At 45.4% G+C, this 21013-nt stretch overlaps 1 protein-coding gene across 3 annotated transcripts in view; it reads right to left on the bottom strand.

The window, feature by feature from the left end:
• The window catches only part of LOC137304194 (sorbin and SH3 domain-containing protein 1), a 357720-nt gene that overhangs the window by 198080 nt on the left and 138627 nt on the right, over positions 1-21013 (bottom strand). Inside the window, exon 1 of one of the 3 annotated variants that reach the window (XM_067972732.1) lies at positions 7146-7337. The exons of the other annotated variants lie outside the window; for them this stretch is intronic. The gene's annotated coding sequence lies outside the window, so the exon portion shown is untranslated. Of the gene's footprint in view, positions 1-7145; positions 7338-21013 lie in introns of those variants that run through there. 3 annotated transcript variants of the gene reach the window in all.

Below are 21013 nucleotides of genomic sequence, written 5' to 3' on the forward strand. Positions count from 1 at the left end.
TCTGCCAATGTTGGGAATCTGAAATAAACAGAAAAATACTGGAAATACTCAGAGGATCTGTCAGCATCTGTGGGGAGGACAGACATGATGTTTCAGGTATGGACACTTCCTCAGAACCTTAGAGAGGCAGGGTGATACTGGGCGGAGACCCTTCGTTCGGTCAGCAGGTTTCTATCCGAAACATTCGCGTCTTTTCTCTGCGGTGTTTTCTGCTCCTTTCTTGATTGTAGTAACAGCAGTTCTCAGTCATTAGAACTCACTTTGGCAATGGGAGCTGGGTCATCAGCGCTCTTGGTGTGTGTTGGAGTATATGTGTTATGAGAGTGTGCAGTCAGCCATGCCTTTCCCACCTCTGACCTACATTGGCTCCCAGACCACCAACAACATTTTAAAATTCTCACCCTCACATTCAAATCCCTCTATGGCCTCACCCCTCCTCTTCTCTAATCTCAGAGATCTCTGCGTTCCTCCAATTCTGGCCTCTTGCGCATTCCCGATTTCAATCACCCTACCATTGGCGGCCATGCCTTCAGCTGTCTAGGTTCCAAGCTCTGGAATTCCTTCTCTAAACCTCTCCTCCTCCAAGACCCTCCTTAAAACCTACCTCCTTGACCATCTGTCCTAATATCCTTCTTTGGCTCAGTGCCAAATTTTGTCTGATTACACTCCTGTGAAGCGCCTTGCAATGTTTTACTATGTTAAAGGCGCTATATAGATGCAAGCTGTTATTTGCAACGATGTGAGCAGGCGGTGAGAAAGTGGTTCCCATTTACATCAGTATGAGATGGGCCCAATGCAGCCTTCAGTACAATACATTCTATTTTTTCTTCTTTCTCTCTCTCTCTACTTTCGCTTTTTGTATTTCTCTGGGTCCCTCTTCTCTGCTTTTTGCATTCTCTGTTCGTACCTGCCTGTTAGTGCTTTCCTTCCTGGGCAGTGAAAGAAAACGTAAGACTACGAAGCCCAGCCTGTCCCAGTAGCTATGGTGATTGTATAAGCCCTCTATTGAAGCTACCGGCTCTATAGTTAGGCAGAAAGCAAGAGATGTGGAGGAAGTACCAGCATGGTCCAAGAAGGACTTGAGATAGGAACCCGCAAGATTGCAATCTCACGTACAAGACCCCATCAGATGCAGGAATGTTGGTTAGCCTAGTATTGTCTGTTCCTTTAAGTTCGTTTCTCTCTCCCACTTGGTTAGGTGATCATGAAACATAACAATTACCAGGTAGTTAGTTATCTCTGGGACACATTTCCTGGGAAGCATCAATTCCAACTATCTCATTTCTCCAGCCTTTGAACTAACAAGTCTTTCTCGTTCTATGGAGTTAGCTGGTCTTAACCAGAGCCACAGTTGAACAGCATCCTGGTTTCAGCATCCCTGGATTAGGGGGGAATGGGGGCATGGAAATCAGATAAGGCTCCCGTTCCAAACTGCTATTCATTGACCTTGCTGGAAAGTACAAAGGCATAAGGAATTGAGCTTGGTCATGATAGCCCCCATGGTCAAATAACCATCAGGCAGACAGTCTCTGAACTAGTGTCAACCTTGGCTCAGTGGGTAGTACTCTCCCCTCAGTCATGAGGGTTGTGGGTTCAAGTCCCACTCCAGAGACTTGAGCACAAAATCCAGGCTGATACTTCAGTACAGTACTGAGGGAGTGCTGCACTGTCAGAGGTGCCATCTTTCAGATGAGACATTAAGCCAAGGCCCCATCTACTCTCTCAGGTGGACGTAAAAGATCCCAAGGCACTATTTTGAAGAAGAGTTCTCCCCGGTGTCCTGGCCAACATTTATCCCTCAACCAACATCAATAAAAAAAGATAATCTGGGCATTTATCTCACTGCTTTTTATGGGATCTTGCTGCGCACAAATTGACTGAATGTTTCCTACATTACAACATTTCAAAAATACCTCACTGGCTGTAAAGCGCTTAGTGACTTCCTCAGGTGATGAAAGGTGCTATATAAATGCAAGCTCTTCTTTCTTCCTTCATGAAGAATGAGCACTTGAGCAAGGGAGAAATCCCACTGGATCGATCAGAGCCAGTAAACCAATCAATGGAACGTTCGGAACCATTCCAAACTCCAGTGGCACGATACTCGTCCCACACCACGGAACTGGGCTGAGAGTTGATCTGTACATCTAGAACATTCCAGACAAGAGAACAGACTTGGCCAGGTTTTCTTCTTCAAACTGCTGGAGTTTTCACAGGAAACATGAACTGAGCTGTGTTGTTGCCAGCGATTCTTCAGTGCCTGGCAGGCCTTGTTATCCCATCAGTTCCAAGTCAGTGTTGTCTGTTGCATTTCTACAAGCATTTTAGAAAGGGTAGCAATTTATTTCCAACTGATTTTCTCTGGGTCACATTTGCTGGGAATCAACAATTCCAAATTAATCAGCCTCAAAACCAACAATATTTTGATGGGAAACATCCACAAAAAAAAATGGGAAATTTGAAGAATTTTGTACCAATTACTATGGGCTTGCTTTTTCAGTTTTCTACCCCTCTCTTCCAGGAACACTGACTGCTACGGAGATCTGGTTGCCCCGGCAATGCCTGCTTCTGATACCTCATCCACGTGAATGCTCTTCGAGTGTTAACCTGGGCAGATTTTTCCATTGCGTTCTCAAATGATGCTCACACAGACGCCTTTCCCTGTCGGTCACTGGACGGCAGTCAGGAGTACCAACCCTGGCTGATCTTTCGCCTCCCCAGCTAGAGGCACTGCGGCCAACTGTGGCAAACACCACTGCATCATTTAAAGGGAAGAATGATGAACATTTGAAGCCGAGGAAGATGCCAGGCTATGGGGAGAAGGTGGATTAGTTTTAGGTTGCTTTAGCAAAGAGCCAGCAAAGGCACAATGGGCTGAATGGCCTCCTTCTGTGCTCTAAACCTCTGTGGTTCTATGTTGACTGCTGCTTTGGTTGAGTTCAGCTTAGATTTCAATCAGGAATCAAGCTTAGATTTCCATACAGCTCATGGGGCTCGATGGGATGGGATACTTAACGGACAGCTACATTTGTAAAAAGTATAGGGGTGCACGGACCAGGACATTACATCATGGCCCCCAGACTCCGAGCGAAAGCTGACTTGGATTGTACCCATTTCTGTCAGTACTTTTAGACTTGTTGGCCTGTTATAAAACTAATGTTTGAAATACATGCTGAAACTGGAAAGAAGGGATTTGTTCCTTGTCTGTTGTTAAATGATGGAGAGCTGGAAGACAAATTTAAATGACTATGAAATGCTCCGATACTATTTTATCACTAAGCAATTTCCCTCGATGTTCCTCACGGAAATACTTCTGGCATTCAGCCCAGCTCCACCATCGGCCAAGTCTCTTGTCTCTATTTTCCAAGTGTTTAGGAAAAATGTTAACTACTTTGGAAATACTTTGACAAATCTGCCTCAGAGCAGTTTATTTGAATGAAGCATGTGGATATTTAGGGGGTAATTCCAGTGCCAGTGTGGAGCCTGTTTAGCAGTAAGCATGGGTTGGGAGGGTCAAGGCTTCAGTGTCCGAGCCTGTCCCTGACCTACACTTGTGACCTGCGAGGCCATGCGTCATTAGTGACCCTTGTGACATTAACCCTTTAACGTGCTGATTGCAATGAGTAAGCAGAGATTCTGGGAGTCTTCGCAATTCAACTTGGAGTCAATTCATTAAGTATCGTGCCACAGTCCTTTAACTAAAGCTCAGTTGGTTAGTGGGTGATGTCCTGCCTGATGGATTGGTCGTACATCCGATCGCCCCACATGATGAGTTCCCAATCTTGTCCGGCTTTTTTTTCTGGTGGGGGGGGGGGGGGGGGCGGTAGAGAATTGAGGGTGAGTTTGTCACCTCTTACCAGGTTCGAAGTTGAGCACAGATAGGCTATGAAACACTATTGTGCATGTGCAGAGAATGAGCTAGCTCATCTGTATGGAATCGTGCTGCATTCACCAGCCAGGTCCATCTGTACTCGTTCAGCAACTCACAGCATTTTTTAAACGCAGTAAATTTAAAGAACTGACTTGCACTGTCCTGTTTTTGATTACCAAAATTCCATGGTCTCAGCTCCTGCGAATGGACTGTCCCATTCAGTTCAGCCAGATAGATGGATGGATACCCTAAAGGGAGGGAGAAAATAGAAACTGGCTGGGAATTCAATCACCAGCAGCTCCTCTCACTGACTGCACAGAGCAAAAGTTACAAGGATGAGAGAGGAACACAAAGCTTCTCCCTCAGTTCAGAACTGATGCATGTAATAACAACAACTTTCATTTATATAGCGCCTTTAATGTAGTAAAACATCCAAAGGCACTTCACAGAAGTGTAATCAGACAAAAATTGGCCAAACCAAAGATGGGGATATTAAGACAGGTGACCAAAAGCTTGGTCAAAGAGGTAGGTTTATGGAGGGTCCAGCAATTAGAGTGAGGAATTTCAGCCCAAGGCTTTCAAGCCAATTGGAGCTCTCAAATCACTGCCCTTGGCTGAGATCAGCACAGATCGGGTGGGTTAAGACCTGAACGCATCCTGGTTTACATCAATTAGCATTGCATTTCCCACTGAGCCATTAGAAGAAAGTGCAAATTTTGGGGGCAGGCGAAGAGTTGGGGGAAGTCTTCCCCCATGAATTATGGGGGGGTGGTGGAGAAACCATGAGGTTCTCCTACTGGTGCAGAGCCTCGCCCTCTGAGCATGGGTCAGAGAATTAGGGTGAGAGTATTACAGCCCTACTTACAACCCCTTTCCATGTCTACCAGGCTGGCAGTGGAGCCTCACAAAGTTCTCCATAAACCCATTTATAAAGAATAGCCTTATGACACCAGTGCACAGAGGCGATCTCTCTCTCCACCACTAGTGTCAGTTTACTACAAAAAGGATACTGAAGCACTGGAGAAAATGCAGAAAAGATTTTCAAGCATGTTAGCAGAATTGAGAGGATGCAACTATCAGGAAAGATTTTTTTTTTAAATTCGTTCATGGGATGTGGGCGTCACTGGCAAGGCCAGCATTTATTGCCCATCCCTAATTGCCCTCGAGAAGATGGTGGTGAGCCGCCTTCTTGAACCGCTGCAGTCCGTGTGGTGAAGGTTCTCCCACAGTGCTGTTAGGAAGGGAGTTCCAGGATTTTGACCCAGCGACAATTGAGCAGGCTGGAGCTCTTTTCTCTGGAAAAGAGATGACTAAGAGAACAGATAGAGGCCTTCAAAATTATGAATAGCTTCGATAGTGTGAATGTGGAGAAACTGGGTGGGTCCAGAACAAGGGGGCATAAATATAAAGATCAAACAAAGAATTTCAGAGGAATTTTTTTAAAACTCAATGGTGAGAATGTAGAACTCGCTCCAACATGGAATGGTTGAAGCAGATAGCATTGATACATTTAAGGAGAGGCTTAATGCATACATGAGGGAGAAGGGAATAGAGGGATACAGGAGCAGGGAGGGAAGAGGCTTGTGTGGAGTATAAACACCAACATAGACCAGTTGGGCCAAGTGGCCTGTTTCTTTGCTGTAGATTCTATGTAATTTCCAACACACAAGCAGCAGGATGCTGCGTTGCCCTGATTAATGTCATCAATTCATCATTTTGCCACAAATGCAAATTCCATCAAAATAAATTGAAAAATCCAAAGATCGAGGAAGGAAAGAAAGAATGGGAAAAAAAGAAAAAGGGAAAAAAGGAAAAGAACTGTGTTCACTAAAATAAAGAACTTGCATTTTTACAGCATCTTTCACAACCTCAGGACGCCCCAAAGCACTTTACAGCCAATGAAGTACTTTTGAAGTGTAGTCACTGTTGTGATGTAGGAAACGTGGCAGCCAATCTGCACACAGCAAGATCCCACAAACAGCAACGTGATAATGACCAGATAATCTGTTTTAGTGATGTTGGTTGAGGGATAAATATTGGCCAGGACACCGGGGAGAACTCCCCTGCTCTTCTTCGAAATAGTGCCATTGGATCTTTTATGTCTACCTGAGAGGTTTATCGTCTCCGAAGGATGGAAAAGAGGGGGAGAGGAGAAGCAGTAGATCCGAAGTGCCGATACAGTGATTCGAGGGAAGGGAAGACTGAGGGCGGTGATGAATTCCACAGTTCTGAGGTCCTGGATTTCCACCCAGTGTGTGTGTGTGAATGAGAGAGAGAGAGAGAGAGACAGGGTATATGCAGCTTAAGAGAAAATTCAGAAGAGCAAATGTTTGAAGACAAGAAACTCTGAGGAGCCCAAAGCCAGAATGAATTCCAGTGGTGACACTGGCTGCCCAGGTCATCCATTCTGTTTACTGGCTGTGCTTTTCCAGCTGTACATTAACTTGTTTCAGTGCAGAATACTTGGTCAGGAACTAGTCTGTTCCCAGGAGCGGCAATGATTAACTACAGATTTTGCTTTTACCTTTCATACTAGTTTCCTGTATCCCATTAATCGGCTCCACGAGATGTGGGCAGTGGGAGAATTGTGAAGAGTGGTGGAGTTTTTAAACTTATAAGGAGTCTTATTACACACAACTCAACATGACACTGTAAAAACAGAACCTGTCACATAAAACCCTTCAGTGAACAAGCTTGTTTTTATTCCACTTTGGCCACTTTCCAGAATCCATCTGGTGAAACTGCTATTTGCCGAATTTTTCAGTTTATCTTATTTGAAGGAAAATTCCAATGTTATAACTTTTTTAGCCTTTGACTATCGGCTCCCACGAAAACCGCGACAACAACCAAAAATGTAACCAATTTCTTTGATTCGCTTTTAAATCCCTGCCTTTAAGCGGAGTAACAAGTCCTACATGAGTCCAATCCGAGTGTAACAGTTTCCGACATGTAACAAAACAGCACACACAAGACTGAACTCTGCATCGCAGCAAACAGTTCAGAAATCAAGCAATAGAAAAAGTTAAAAAGGCAACAATCTACAAACCAGCCCTGCAGGAAAGGATAACAGGATTAAAAATAGTTACATTGAAAGCATTTAGCAGGATCAGTCTGGTAGCAATTAGTGCAATCAGAGGGTGCACTATCACCAGCTCGAAGCAAAACTGAAACATAACCTTACAACCAAGAATTCTGTAGAGTTTCATACCGAGACATTAACAATTCGCCTTCTCCTCCGACCATACAGACAAGTTATCCAATCCTGCCCAGCACTCACCTTGAAAAACTTCTGAAAGATTTTAGTCCTGTAATAACCAACTGGAATCCTGTTTGGGTTTTAATACACGCTAGGTTCTTTCTGCAGCTTTGGCAGTAGAGTGTGTTTGATAGGCAGCACACACCCCGAGTGTAACAACACGTCAAGCTCCTGGTTAAATGCTCATCTTTGCTTAATCCTTATTTCAAACTGGGCTCAGAGGCTCTATATCCAGGAGCAGTACACAATGACAGAAGCATGACACACAAACTGCCTCCGTTCTCTGGGGCACCGAAAGGGGAGCCCCCCTCTCTCAGTGTAAGGGAGAGGCAAGAGTAGACAAAAAAAACAGATTGATGTAATTCTTAAATCATAAGTCATATTTCTTTCAGCCTCATCAGGGAGAGGGAAAAAAACTGTGAATAAATTAATGTACATTTTTTTTTTTAAAAACTTCACAAAGTACAGAAAAAAAATTAAAATAAGTGATAAAATGTGAATCAGATTCTAACAGTTTACTTGTGTTTTAAACAGTATTTTTTTTGCACATATCATTGTTGGTGGCAATATTTAATGCAAAAAATAATTACACAGCTCAGGAGTGCAAAAGTCCCTAAGAGGGCCCGTTTCACACAGGACTGGACTGTGATCTCACAGTCCTGGTAAACTCTGTCAATGCCCACTGGTAATTAATGCCTTGACACTCGGCCAAAACAATTCTAATTGTCAGGCTTATTTCAGCCAACATGAGATAATTTTAAATCTTTTGCATACAATAGTCAGTGCATGAGAAGGAGCCAAACCTGCAATCACCAAGCTTTCAAAGCATTCTTTTCACACATAACCATACAGACCATAATATCCCAGGTTCAATCCTCAGTCTGCGTTGAATTAGCCAAGTGGTTGGGGGTTAAAACAATTAGCCTGTATGCTAGAGGAGGGGAGGGGAAAACCCCCATCAGGCAGGAACCCCATCCCTGACAGCTATCCAGTGACTCCTGTTGGAAAGGATGTGTGTGCAACAACTGGGAGGACAGGATCCTGCTCAGCTGTGATGCTCCCCATGACCAAATAGCCCACTGTTCACCACCTAGAGTCACATGCAAAAATTGGCAACTTAAGCAAGGTGTGGAAGGCCAGCCAGTGCCAGTATCCCAAGAGTCAGTGGGGTCAATTTTAACCCTACCTGCCCAGCAGTTAAAATCAACCAGGTGACTTACCTGCCAATATCCCACTTGGATCTCACCATCTGCAATTTTAACCTGCTCCTCTGAACAGGCAGCAAAGCCTGAAGCCTGCGGGGGTCCTTCCTTAAATATACAGATCGGGGTCTGATGACATCATCGGGCCCTGACTGCGATTTTAACTCTGACCTGACTGTGGCATCTGTTGTGGTTTTTCCGCCAGTGAAGTGAGAAAATGATCAGAAGCAGAAGAGGCGTAAAGAATCAGGGGGGAGATGCGGAGAAACTTTTTTATGCAGCGAGTTGTTATGATCTGAAATGCACTGCCTGAAAGGGTGGTGGAAGCAGATTCACAAACTTTAAAAAGGGAATTGGGGAAAGAGCAGGGGAGTGGGACTAATTGGATAGTTCTTTCAAAGAGCCAGCACCTCCCCAAAGAGGCCATTGTTTATGTAGGGAGTGTCGGCCGGCTTTCAATGATGGAGAGGATCATCACTGAACCCAATCTGTCCTCACCTGGTATCCGCGCACATGCACTTTCTGACAGGAGTCACTCGATATTGACCAGGCTGGTTTTTTTTCTCCTTCCTTGCCCAAATGCACTGAGGTCCAATTTTTGTGCACCGGCTAAGATCAGCTAAGTCTGCATTCGTAGAAACAGCAGTAGTCCATTCAAGCCCCTCGAGCCTGCTCCACCATTCAATGGCTGATTTGTACCTGAACTCTGTTTACCCACCTTGCTCCATAATCTCTTGATACCCTTACAAAAAATTATCAATTTCATTCTTGAAAGCTCCATTTGTCCCAACAGCCTTTTGTGGGAGAGAATTCCAGATTTCTACTGCCTCTTGTGTGAAAAAGTGCTTCCTGATTTCACTCCTGAATGGCCTGCCTCTAATTTTATGGTTATGGCCTCTTGTTCCAGTTCCCCCCACCAGAGGAAATAGTTTCTCTGTATCTCCTCTATTAAATCCTTTTAACGTTCCCCTCCAAGTCACACACCATCCCGACTTGGAAATATATCGGCCGTTCCTTCATCGTCGCTGGGACAAAATCCTGGAACTCCCTTCCAAACAGCACTGTGGGAGAACCTTCACCACATGGACTGCAGCGGTTCAAGAAGGCGGCTCACCACCATCTTCTCAAGGGCAATTAGGGATGGGCAATAAATGCCGGCCTCGCCAGCGACGTCCACATCCCACGAACGAATACAAAAAAAAATTTTGAACGCCTCGATCAGTTCACCCCTCAATCTTCCAAATTCAAGGGGTGACAAGCCAAGTTTATGCAACCTGTCCTCATAATTTAACCCTCTAAGCCCTGGTATTATTCTGGCGAATCTGTGCTGCACCCCCCTCCAAGGCCAATAAATCCTTCCTGAGGTACGGTGCCCAAAACTGAATGCAGTACTCCAGATGGGGTCTGACCAAGTCTCTATACAACTGAAGCATAACCTCCCCCCATCCGCCTCCGTTGTATTCTAGCCACCTTGAGATAAAGGCCAACATTCCATCAGGGACAGGGTGTAACCTCAGATCCTATGGATTTGTGTGGCTTAGCACCATTCCACATGGAGCATTTAACTGCTGACCATCTATCCGCAGGCTGCACAGGGCTGGAACTCTAAGCTACATTGTTAGGTTGCAAAGTAAACAAAATCGCCACGGCGCTGACGCTCCATCTTCTTGATACTGTTATTGTAGATCAGGCTGTCTTTTGGAGGGATACAGTAAACACGTTACAACAGGAGCTGAGTTACAGGTGGGCTATTTCCAAGAAGGAGATAGATATATTTCTTAATGCTAAAAGGATCAAGGGATATGGGGATAAAGCGGGAACAGGGTACTGAGTTAGACGATCAGCCATTTTGAATGGCGGAGCAGGCCCGAAGGGCCGAATGGCCTACTCTTGCTCCTATTTTCTACGTTTCTATGTTTTCTATGGCACTACACAGTACATTGGAAGATTCTTGGTGCGATCTTCTGCTTGGGTGAAGTCTTTGGTGGGTATGGACGTGCACTGCTGACCCCGGCCTCATTTAAATAGTTGGGTGGGACCTGACTCCACCTCCCTACCTCACATCTGCTGCAGATACCCCCCGGAAACCTGCATTACCCCAGCAGAAAATCAGCCCTCCTCTGTTTCAGAAGTAGCCGATGGATGCCTCGCCAGTGTACGTCAGTGGGATTTCCTCCCTCCGGAAGGACCGGCCGGCTCTCTCACATCATGCCCAAGTCGCTATTCACCATGCGTGAGCCTGGAGAGTGAGGTTTGAGAGGCCACTCGAACGTGAGATCCTCACAGCTGGGTCAAATCCTATCCTCACCCAACGTCAGGGCTCAACCGACAGCGATAGGGAGCAGAGACCCTCCCTGAGGTTTTCACTTATTAAACCGATTATCTGGTCATTATCACATTGCTGTTTGTGGGAGCTTGCTGTGCGCAGATTGGCTGCCACGTTTCCTACATTACAAAAGTGACTACACTTCAAAAGTAATTCATTGTCCGTAAAGCACTTTGGGATGTCCCAAGGTTGTAAAAGGCGCTATATAAATGCAAGTCTTTTTTCTCCTTTGCTCAGGGGCCCTGAAGCCAATTGTGTTGCCCTGCGCTCCCCCCTAATTTCCGCCCAGCTGAGATCAGCTCACTCAGTGCGGACTGATGGTTAAATCTCAGACCTTTCTGCTTTGAACGCCTCAGTTCCGCACTAGACTGCAATTAACAATCGAGCCATCACGGAGATCATATAAAAGTTATTCATTCAGAAAATGGAGCAATTTTTCAAATACTTGGACAACCGGCAGAATTACCCCACTCCACACATCAGGCATCATTGCATCCATGGTGCTCATGTGAAAGGCATAAACTGGCTGACAGAAATCCTTCTGCAGAGGTGTCAAATACGCTCAATTGACATATAAAAGGGAAACAGCCTCTCTGTAAGATACATTGAGAGCTGCATACCTCCCAAGACAATTAGTATTGGCAGGTTGATTAACCGAAGGGAGGACATCACAGCCAAACCTGGTCATTTTCTTATTCTATCCTAGCCCAACACACACACACACACACACACACACACACATACACCCCCCTTCTAAGAGCAGTCACTGGTAATCACTTTCTGACTGAAACTTGTCTACGGGATTCCATGATGATTCAATTGCGCATTGCCTAGTGAGAGCGCATAATCCAGGCTGACACTCCAGTGCAGTACTGAGGGAGTGCTGCACTGTCTTTCGGATGAGACGTTAAACCAAGGCCCCTTCTGCCCTCCCAAGTGGAAGTGAAAGATCCCATGACTATTTCGAAGAAGAGCCGGAATTCTCCCCTGTGTCCTGGCCAATATTTGTCTCTCAACCGATACCTAAAAAACAGATTATCTGGTCATTTATCTCATTGCTGTTTGTGGGATCTTGCTGTGCGTAAATTGGCTGCCACGTTTCCCTACATCACAGCAGTGGCTACACTTCAAAAGTACTTCATTGGCTGTAAAGCGCTTTGGAACGTCCTGAGGTCGCGAACGGCGCTATATAAATGCAAGTCTTTCTTTCTTACTGTTGAGTTGACTCGTGTAGATTGGGAAGACCATAGGTCTGTCGCCTCGGTATATGCCAAGTTAGCTGGTCTCAGCGGGGACAGAGGTATGGTTGATAAATTAGCCCTGGTATCCGATGGTTTGGGGAGTCAGGAGTCAGCTCCTGATTTCCTTTCTACAGAACATGATAGCTGCATGAGTTAAAACGCATCAGTGAATTATCTATCTCCTAACCTTGGTCACTGAATTGTCTATCTCCTGACCTTGGTCGATGAATTATCTATTTCCGATCCTGATTCAGTGAAATGTCTATCTTCTGCACTGAGCTAGTAAATTATCTATCTCCTGCCCTGGGTTTATATTCAGTGTTTATCAGAGAAATGGCAGTGAGCAATGTTTGTTAATCAGAGGCTGTGGTGTTTCAAGAACTGTTACGGAGGGTGATTAATGCGTTAAAGGGGAAAGAGTCTCACAAAAATGTGCTGGGAGAATTCCCCTCCCTCAGCTCCACTTCTTGAAGTGATGACTGGATTTGAGTAGAGAATGACTCACCGTGGACAACATTACTTTGATCAAAACAGTGCTGAGCTCTTCCCTCCTCCCCAACAAGTTTGTTACTTGCTATTTCCCTGTGTACAAAGCCCCATTCATCAAGGAGCACAGTACTCAAATAGGAAGTTTGACAAATACTTTTTCACAATGACCGAATGACTGATATCACCTCAAAACACTTCAGGACAAAAGTAATGCACAGCTCACCTAAAAAAGTGCCAAACGCATTGTCTATGAAAACCGAATTGTATTCAGCACCACTGGGCTTGGGAGACTAATTGTCCACTTGGTGATCTGGGTTCACACATGAAAAATAGCTTGTTGGTAGGAAGAAGTGCAATGCAACCAACTCCCCCCGAAACAATAACCCAGCAAGAGTCAGTATTCAGGAGAGAAGAGGCGAAGGGGGGTTTCAGCTGTGGTTCAGTGGGTCACATTCTTGCCTCTGAGTCAGAAAGTTATGGGTTCAAGTCCCACTCCACAGTCTTGAGCACATAACCTAGGCTGATACTCCAGTGCATTACTGAGGGAGTGCTGTACTGTCGAAGGTGCCATCTTTTGGATGCGATGTTAAACCGAGGCCCTGTCTGCCCTCTCAAGAGGACATAAAAGATCCCACGGCACTATTTTGAAGGAGAGCAGGGGAGTTCTCCCCAGTGCCCTGGCCAATATTTATCCCTCAACCAACATCACTAAAAAACCAGATTATCTGGTCATTATCTCATCGCTGTTTGTGGGGGATAAAAAAGGGGGGTGGGTCTCAATATTGGTTAAAGAAACAAGTGAGGAGGGATGATATGTTAGAAGGATCATCAAATGAGGCCATATGGGTTGAACTGAAAAACAAAAAAGGGACAATCACACTGCTGGGAGTGTACTATAGATCCCCAAACAGTCAGAGCGAGATAGAAGAGCAAATATGTAGTCAAATTTCTGAGAAGTGCAAAAACAATAGGGCAGTAATAGTAGGGGATTTCAACTACCCAAATATTAACTGGGATAGAAACAGTGTAAAAGGTAAAGAGGGCGTAAAATTCCTAAAATGCATTCAGGTGAACTTTTTTTGCCAGTATGTAGCAAACCCAACAAGAGAGGGGGCAGTTCTGGACTTATTTTTAGGGAATGAAACTGGGCAGATGGAAGAGCATTTTGGGATGCATCCCAGCATCTGTGGGAGAACATTTTGGTGGTAGTGATCATAATTCAGTTAGATTTAGCATAGTTATGGAAAAGGACAAAGATAGAACAGGGATGAAAGTTCTCAATTGGAGAAAGGCCAATTTTACTAAACTGAGGTGTGATTTAGCAAAAGTGGACTGGAAACAGCTACTTTAAGGTAAATCAGTGTCAGAGCAGTTTGATGCATTCAAGTAAGGGATAGTGAGGGTTCAGAGCAAATATGTTCCGATAAAGAAAAAGGGTGGGATTCCCAAATCTAAAGCCCCTTGGATGTCAAGGAGCCTACAGGGTCAGATAAGGCAAAAAAAGGAAGCTTATGTCGGATACCGAGAACACAATATTGCAGAAAGCCTAGAGGAGTATGGAAAGTGCAGGGGTGAAATTAAAAAGGAAATTAGGAAAGCAAAGGGAGGGCATGAAAAAATACTGGCAAGTAAAATTAAGGAAAACCCAAAGATGTTTAATAAATACATAAAGAGCGAAAAGTTAACTAAGGAAAGAGAAGGGCCTATTAGAGACCGAAAAGGTAACCTGTGTGTGGAGGCGGAAGATGTGGGTATGGTTCTTAATGAATACTTTGCATCTATCTTCACAAAAGAGGGGGACGATGCAGCGATTGTAGTTAAGGAGGAGGAGTGTGAAATATTGGATGGGATAAACTTAGTGAGAGAGGAAGTATTAAGGGGATTAGCATCTTTGAAAGTAGATAAATCACCAGGCCCAGATGAAATGTATCCCAGGCTGTTAAAAGAAGCAAGGGAGGAATAATGGAGGCTCTGACCATCATTTTCCAATCCTCCCTGGATACAGGCGTGGTGCCATAATACTGGAGGACTGCTAATGTTGTATCGTTGTTTAAAAAGGGAGAAAGGGATAGACTGAGTAATTACAGGCCAGTCAGCCTAACCACTGTGATGGGCAAATTATTGGAAGCAATTCTGAGGGACAGTATTAATCATCATTTAGAAAAGTGTGGATTAATCAAGGACAGTCAACATGGATTTGTTAAGGAAAGGTTGTGAATGACTAACTTGATTGAATTTTTTGAGGAAGTAACAAGGAGGGTCGATGGTGGTAGCGCATTTGATGTAGTCTACATAGATTTTAGCCAGGTTTTTGACAAGGGATCCAAGGGAAAGTGGCAAGTTGGATCCAAAATTGGCTCAGTGGCAGAAAGCAAAAGGTAATGGTCGACGGGTGTTTTTGTGACAGAGGAAGTTGAGGGCAGATTTAATTGAGCTGTATAAAATTATGAGGGGCCGAGATAGATTGGATAGGAAGGATCTATTTCCCTTAGCATAGAGGTCAATATCTTGGTGTTTCCAGTGGGGTTCCCCAGGGTTCAGTACTAGGTCCCATGCTTTTTGTGGTATATATCAATGATTTAGACTTAAATGTAGGGAGCATGATTAAGAAGTTTGCAGATGATACAAAAATTGGCCATGTGGTTGATAGTGAGGAGGAAAGCTGTAGACTGCAGGAAGATATCAATGGACTGGTCAGGTGGGTAAAAAAGTGGCAAATGGAATTCAATCCGGAGAAGTGCGAGGTAATGCATTTGGGGAGGGCAAACAAGGCAAAGGAATGCACAATAAATGGGAGGATACTGAGAAGTGTAGAGGAACAGAGGGACCTTGGAGTGCATGTCCACAGATCCCTGAGGGGATCAGGACAGGTAGATAAGGTGGTTAAGAAGGCATACGGGATACTTTCCTTTATTAGCTGAGGCATAGAATATAAGAGCAAGGAGGTTATGCTAGAACTGGGAAGATTGGGTTTGTTTTCCTTGGAGCAGAGGAGGCTGAGGGGGGACATGATTGAGGTGTACAAAATTATGAGGGGCACAGATAGGATGGATACTAAGGAGCTTTTTCCCTTCGTTGAGGGTTCTATAACAAGGGGACATAGATTCAAGGTAAAAGGCAGGAGGTTTAGAGGGGATTTGAGAAAGAACTTTTTCACCCAGAGGGTGGTTGGAGTCTGGAACTCACTGCCTGAAAGGGTTGTGGAGGCAGGAACCCTCACAACATTCAAGAAGCATTTGGATGAGCACTTGAAATGCCATAGCATACAAGGCTACGGACCAAATGCTGGAATATGGGATTAGAGTAGACAGGGCTGATGGCCGGCGCGGACACGATGGGCCGAAGGGCCTCTATCCGTGCTGTATAACTCTATGACTCTCTCTATGACTCTATAACTGTATAAAACACTAATTGGGCCACAGCTTGAGTACTGCGTACAGTTCTGGTCACCACATTACAGGAAAGATGTGATTGCACTAGAGAGGGTACAGAGGAGATTTATAAGGATGTTGCCAGGACTGGAGAATTTTAACTATGAGAAAAGATTGGATAGGCTGGGGTTGTTTCCTTTGGAACAGAGGAGGTTGAGGGGAGATTTAATTGAGGTGTATAAAATTATGAGGGGCCTAGATAGAGTGGATAGGAAGGACCTATTTCCCTTAGCAGAGGGGTCAGTGACCAGGGGGCATAGATTTAAAATAATTAGTAGAAGGATTAGAGGGGAGTCGAGGAGAAATATTTCATCCAGAAGGTGGTGGGGGTCTGGAACTCACTGCCTGAAAGGGTGGTAGAGGCAGAAATCTTCATCACATTTAAAGTACTTGGATGTGCATTTGAAGTGCCGTAACCTACAGGGCTACGCACCAAGAGCTGGAAAGTGGGGTTAGGCTGGATGGCTCTTTTTCGGCCGGCACAGACACGATGGGCCGAATGGCCTCCTTCTGTGTCATAAATTTCTATGATTCTATGACCTTGCCGTGTGCAAATTAGCTGCCACGTAGCCTACATTACAACAGTGATTACACTTCAAAAGTACTTAATTGGCTGTAAAGCGTCTTTGAAACGGCCTGAGGTTGTAAAAGGCGCTATATAAATGCAAGTCTTTCATCCACATAATGCAAAGGTTAGAAGCCTCCAAAGAATCTGTTTATTCCCAAGTACCCTTTTGCTTTTTTCTCCTAGATACCCTTTGAGTGCTTTGGGTTATCTAGCTCAGTGCCTTCACACTGCCGTCTCTGTTTTTTAAAACTCTTTTTCAGGAGTTTCAATCTGGAGAGAAGCTGTACCCAGAGCAGACCGGGTGACACAGTGTTTCCTTGTTGGCAGCTTTGTTCTGAATTTCCTGTAGAGATGCTAATAATCCCCAGCTGATAATTAAACATTCCACACACAGTTTCCAATTCCGTAGAAAACAGCGATAGCTGCACAATTTTAACGCTAAGTACGTGTTTTTTTTTAACAGGGATCAGTTTTGATGATGCGATCATGCGTGGAGTTCGAGCTCCAGGTCGATATGCGGAGATTATTGTGCTCCACACTTCTCCCATTTCACACTCAGTTAATGCATGTAGCAGGAACATATTACATGCCAGGAGTGTCAGCAAAATACACAGGCCACTGCTATTAAGCAGCCCAGCACTCTGAATAATCCGTGGTTAGCATGCTGACAAAGCACAAGGACTGCTCCCAGACCTTGCCCACTGCCCACTAGGAGGTGCAGGAGAGTGGTCCCATTGACAACATGCTATCAATGCCAAGAGCAACGCAAATACCCCCAGATCAAGTACGGCATGGTTAGATGCAGAGTAAGGTCCCTCTCCTCTGTCCCAGTGTGCCTCAGCCCCAGCCGTAGAACAGCAGCTTCTATAGCATCAATGTGACATTGTTCCATTTCCCACTTGGGACAAGATTGCAAGTTTACTGGCCGTTTTCTGCTGAGGGCCATTGCCCATTAAGTACTGGGTTAAGGCTGATCCAAACTCATGGGAACTTTGAAGTTTCAGTAAGCCAGAAGTACTTAGGATGTTTTTAAAGGGATCCACGAGTACTCAGCAAGTATATCTATCTGTACACATGGCTGGAAGGAGGCAATCACATGCAAGGCCTCAAACCTAGAACAGGGAGGGCGAAAAAATGTTTCGAATGGACTATTTTACACAGAGGGTAGTGAATGTATGGAATGGACTGCCGGTAAATGCAATAACATTTGCAGGCGTCACATGATGAGATGTCACGTGATCCAATGTCACATGATCAGGTGTCACTTGCCTCCAGCAATACCTCCAACCAGAGTTGGCAAGCTTATTTGTGGCTTCTGACCATACTGTTCACTGATTGACCCAGACAAGATAGAAGAGGAACTGTTGAGTATTGTGTTTGCTTTTGAAAAGTTCGGACAGTGTACTGATTAATAATGAAACAGCTATTGAAATTGGAGGTACTAATTGCTCTGTTTGTGAAATCTTTGAAGGGTGGTCCTTTGTAATGATAAAGATTGATAGAAATGATACCTGAGGGTATCACACAACATACAAGTCTACAGAAAGAAAGAAGATGCATTTATAAAATGTCTTTCATGTCTTCAGGACATCCCAAACTACTTCCTTAAGAATTGCATCTTGACATGGTGAGAAGGCTTGCATTCTCTGTGACCCTGAGAGCTATACCGGCAGGAGTATAACTCCTGACAGAGCCACCCGAGCCAGACAGGTCGAAAAGTAGGAGCCAGACTGAAGGCCAGTCCACCACCCTCCTGATAGGGGGTTGCGAGTCAGACTAATGACCTGTCCACGTTTCGTTACAGGGACAACCCAGAGACAAGAGCACCCTGATTTTCACAAGCCCCCAAAATCGCACCCTCCCCTCCCCACCGTCCAGCAGAAATGGTGCTTGGGAGGGGTTAAGATTAAAAAATGCTACCTTCTGGTTCCAACCCGCCTCCTTCCCGGACGTTTAAATTTTTACTGCCCCAAATCAGGCCCATGTAAGGCTCCCATAGAAGGCAGGCAGGGGCCATGTTAACATTCAAAAGTCCCAGCTCGATGACATTATTGGCGCCATGACGCAGAATTAACTGAGGGAGTCTCATGATGTCGGCTGCCCGGCAACAGATGGAAGGCGGGAGGTGCTGATTGGCCAAGGTAATTGTTAAATATCTGCTCCTTTTAGAACTCCTTGTGGGGCCAGGAGGAGCAAGAGTGCTCCCCCCTCACCTAGACCCCCTCAAGGAGTCCTGGGGCCTCCCGCAGCCCCGGCATTCCCCCCCCTCCCCGGTTCTTATGGATCCCCAGCTGCGGGCTCCAGTGGTAAATTCCTACTCCCGCCCACTAGCTAGGTAGTCATTCTGGCCGGCTGTCGGGCGTGAGTCCGGGAAGTTTTATTTAATTGAGGCCCTGCCGTTAAAATCAGCAGGGCCTCCACGTCTCCAGCCTTGCCTGTTTTGTCGCCCGCTAACGGGATCCGCACCCTCCCCATCCTCCCGTTAATATCGAGGCCGACGAGTCTGTAAGAGACTGGCAAATATGAACATCAGCTGTGGGGAACCATGATCTGCTGGGTGTGAGGTAAGATGTTATTCCGATCGGAGTCAAATATTTTACTCTGGACCCAGCTCTACCTCATCACCACCTCTCTCGAGCCCTCCATTGCCTTTGATTTGTCACATTTCTTGTCGGATTGGATGAGCAGAAATTTCCTCCAATTTAATATTGGGAAGCCATTGCCTTCCGTCCCCACCACAAACTCTGTTCCCTAGCCACCGACTCTATCCCTTTCCCTGGCCACTGACTGAGGCCGAACCAGATCGCTCGCAACCTTGGTGTCCTATTTGATCCTGAACTGAGCTTCCGACCCCATATCCTCTCCATCGGAGGGTTACAAAGTGGGACCAAGACTTCCAACTCCGTAACATCGCCCGTCTCCGCTCCTGCCTCAGCTCATCTGCTGCTGAAACCCTCATCCATGCCTTTGTCACCTCTAGACTTGACTGTTCCAATACTCTCCTGGCCGGCCTTCCATCTTCCACCCTCCATAAACTTGGGCTCATCTGCTGCCCGTATCCTAACTCGCACCAAGTCCCGTTCACCCATCACTCCTGCACTCGCTGACCTACATTGGTTCCCAGTCCAGCAAAGCCTCGATTTTAAAATTCTCATTCTTATTTTCAATTCCCTCCATGGCCTCGCCCCTCCCTATCTCTGAAACCTCCTCCAGCCCTACAACCCTCTGAGATCTCTGCGCTTCTCCAATCCTGGCCTCTTGCGCATCCCTGACCACCATTGGCAGCCGTACCTTCAGCTGTCTAGGCCCTAAGCTCTGGAATTCCCTCCCTAAACCTCTCTGCCTCTCTATCCCTCTCCTCACCTTTAAGATGCTCCTTAAAACCTACCTCTTTGGTCATCTGCTCTCATATCTCCTTATATGGCTCGGTGTCAAATTTTGTTTGATATCGCTCCTGTGAAGCGCCTTGGGATGTTTTACTATGTTAAAGGTGCATGTACCACTTCACAGTCAATAAATTACTTCTTGAAATGCAGTCACTATTGTAATTTGCACTCAGCGATGTCCCACAAACAATAATGTGATAATGACCAGATAATCTGTTTTAGTGATATTGGCTGAGAGATAAATATTGGCCAGAACAACAGGAGAACTCCCCTGCTCGTCTTCAAATAGTGCCATGGGATCTTGTACATCCATCTAAGAGGATAGACAGAGCCTCAGTTTAATGTCTCATCTGAAAGATGACACCTCAGACAGTGCAGCACTCCCTCAGTACTGCACTGGAGTGTGAGGCCAGTTTATGAGCTCAAGCCCTGGGGTGGAGCTTGAACCCAGGACTTTTTGACTCCGAGACGAGAACGCTACCAACCGAGCCACGGCTGACACTACTGACCAAGAACAGTGGGTCCGAGTGTAAAAGCCAATGGAAAAGCAGCTGAGGATGCTCCTTCAAGTGGTTATTATGGTTGTTGAAGCAACTGACCACAAGAGAAAGTTAATCAGAATGAAGGTAGGAAAGGCTGAGAGGCCTGGAGTCCAAGAAGCAGCAATAATGGTGGGTTGGTTGGCCGCAAATACAATAAGATTGCTCTCCATACACTCGAGTGTATTGGAATTGTAGCAAGAACTTAGCAGTAACAGATGAAATAGTGCACAAAGCCATTAAATCTGTAATGACGAAATGTTTACATAAGGAAGTGCTGCAAAGGATTCATGAGGGATTTACGGGCGTCAGGAAAAAGATCATGCATTGGCTCATTATAAATCTACACATAGGTAGTAAATTACACATCTGGGTTAAAATATAAATCAAACCAACAAGAAGGAACAGAGGCCTCAATTAGCACATCAACTCTATCAGAACCACAGCTCTTGCTTCTGAGTCAGGATGTCATGGGCTCAAGCCCCACTCCAGAGACTTGTGCATGTAATCCAGGCTGACACTTCAGTGCTGCACTGTCAGAGGTGCCATCTTTCATATGAGATGTTAAACCGAGGGCCCGTCTGCCCTCTCAGATGTATTTAAAAGATCCCATGACACTATTCGAAGAAGACCAAAGGAATTCTCCCGGTGTCCTGGCCAATATTGATCCCTCAACCAGTACCATCAATAAACAAATTATCTGGTCG

This window comes from Heptranchias perlo, chromosome 36 (assembly GCF_035084215.1).
Source record: "Heptranchias perlo isolate sHepPer1 chromosome 36, sHepPer1.hap1, whole genome shotgun sequence".
NCBI lineage: Eukaryota > Metazoa > Chordata > Chondrichthyes > Hexanchiformes > Hexanchidae > Heptranchias > Heptranchias perlo.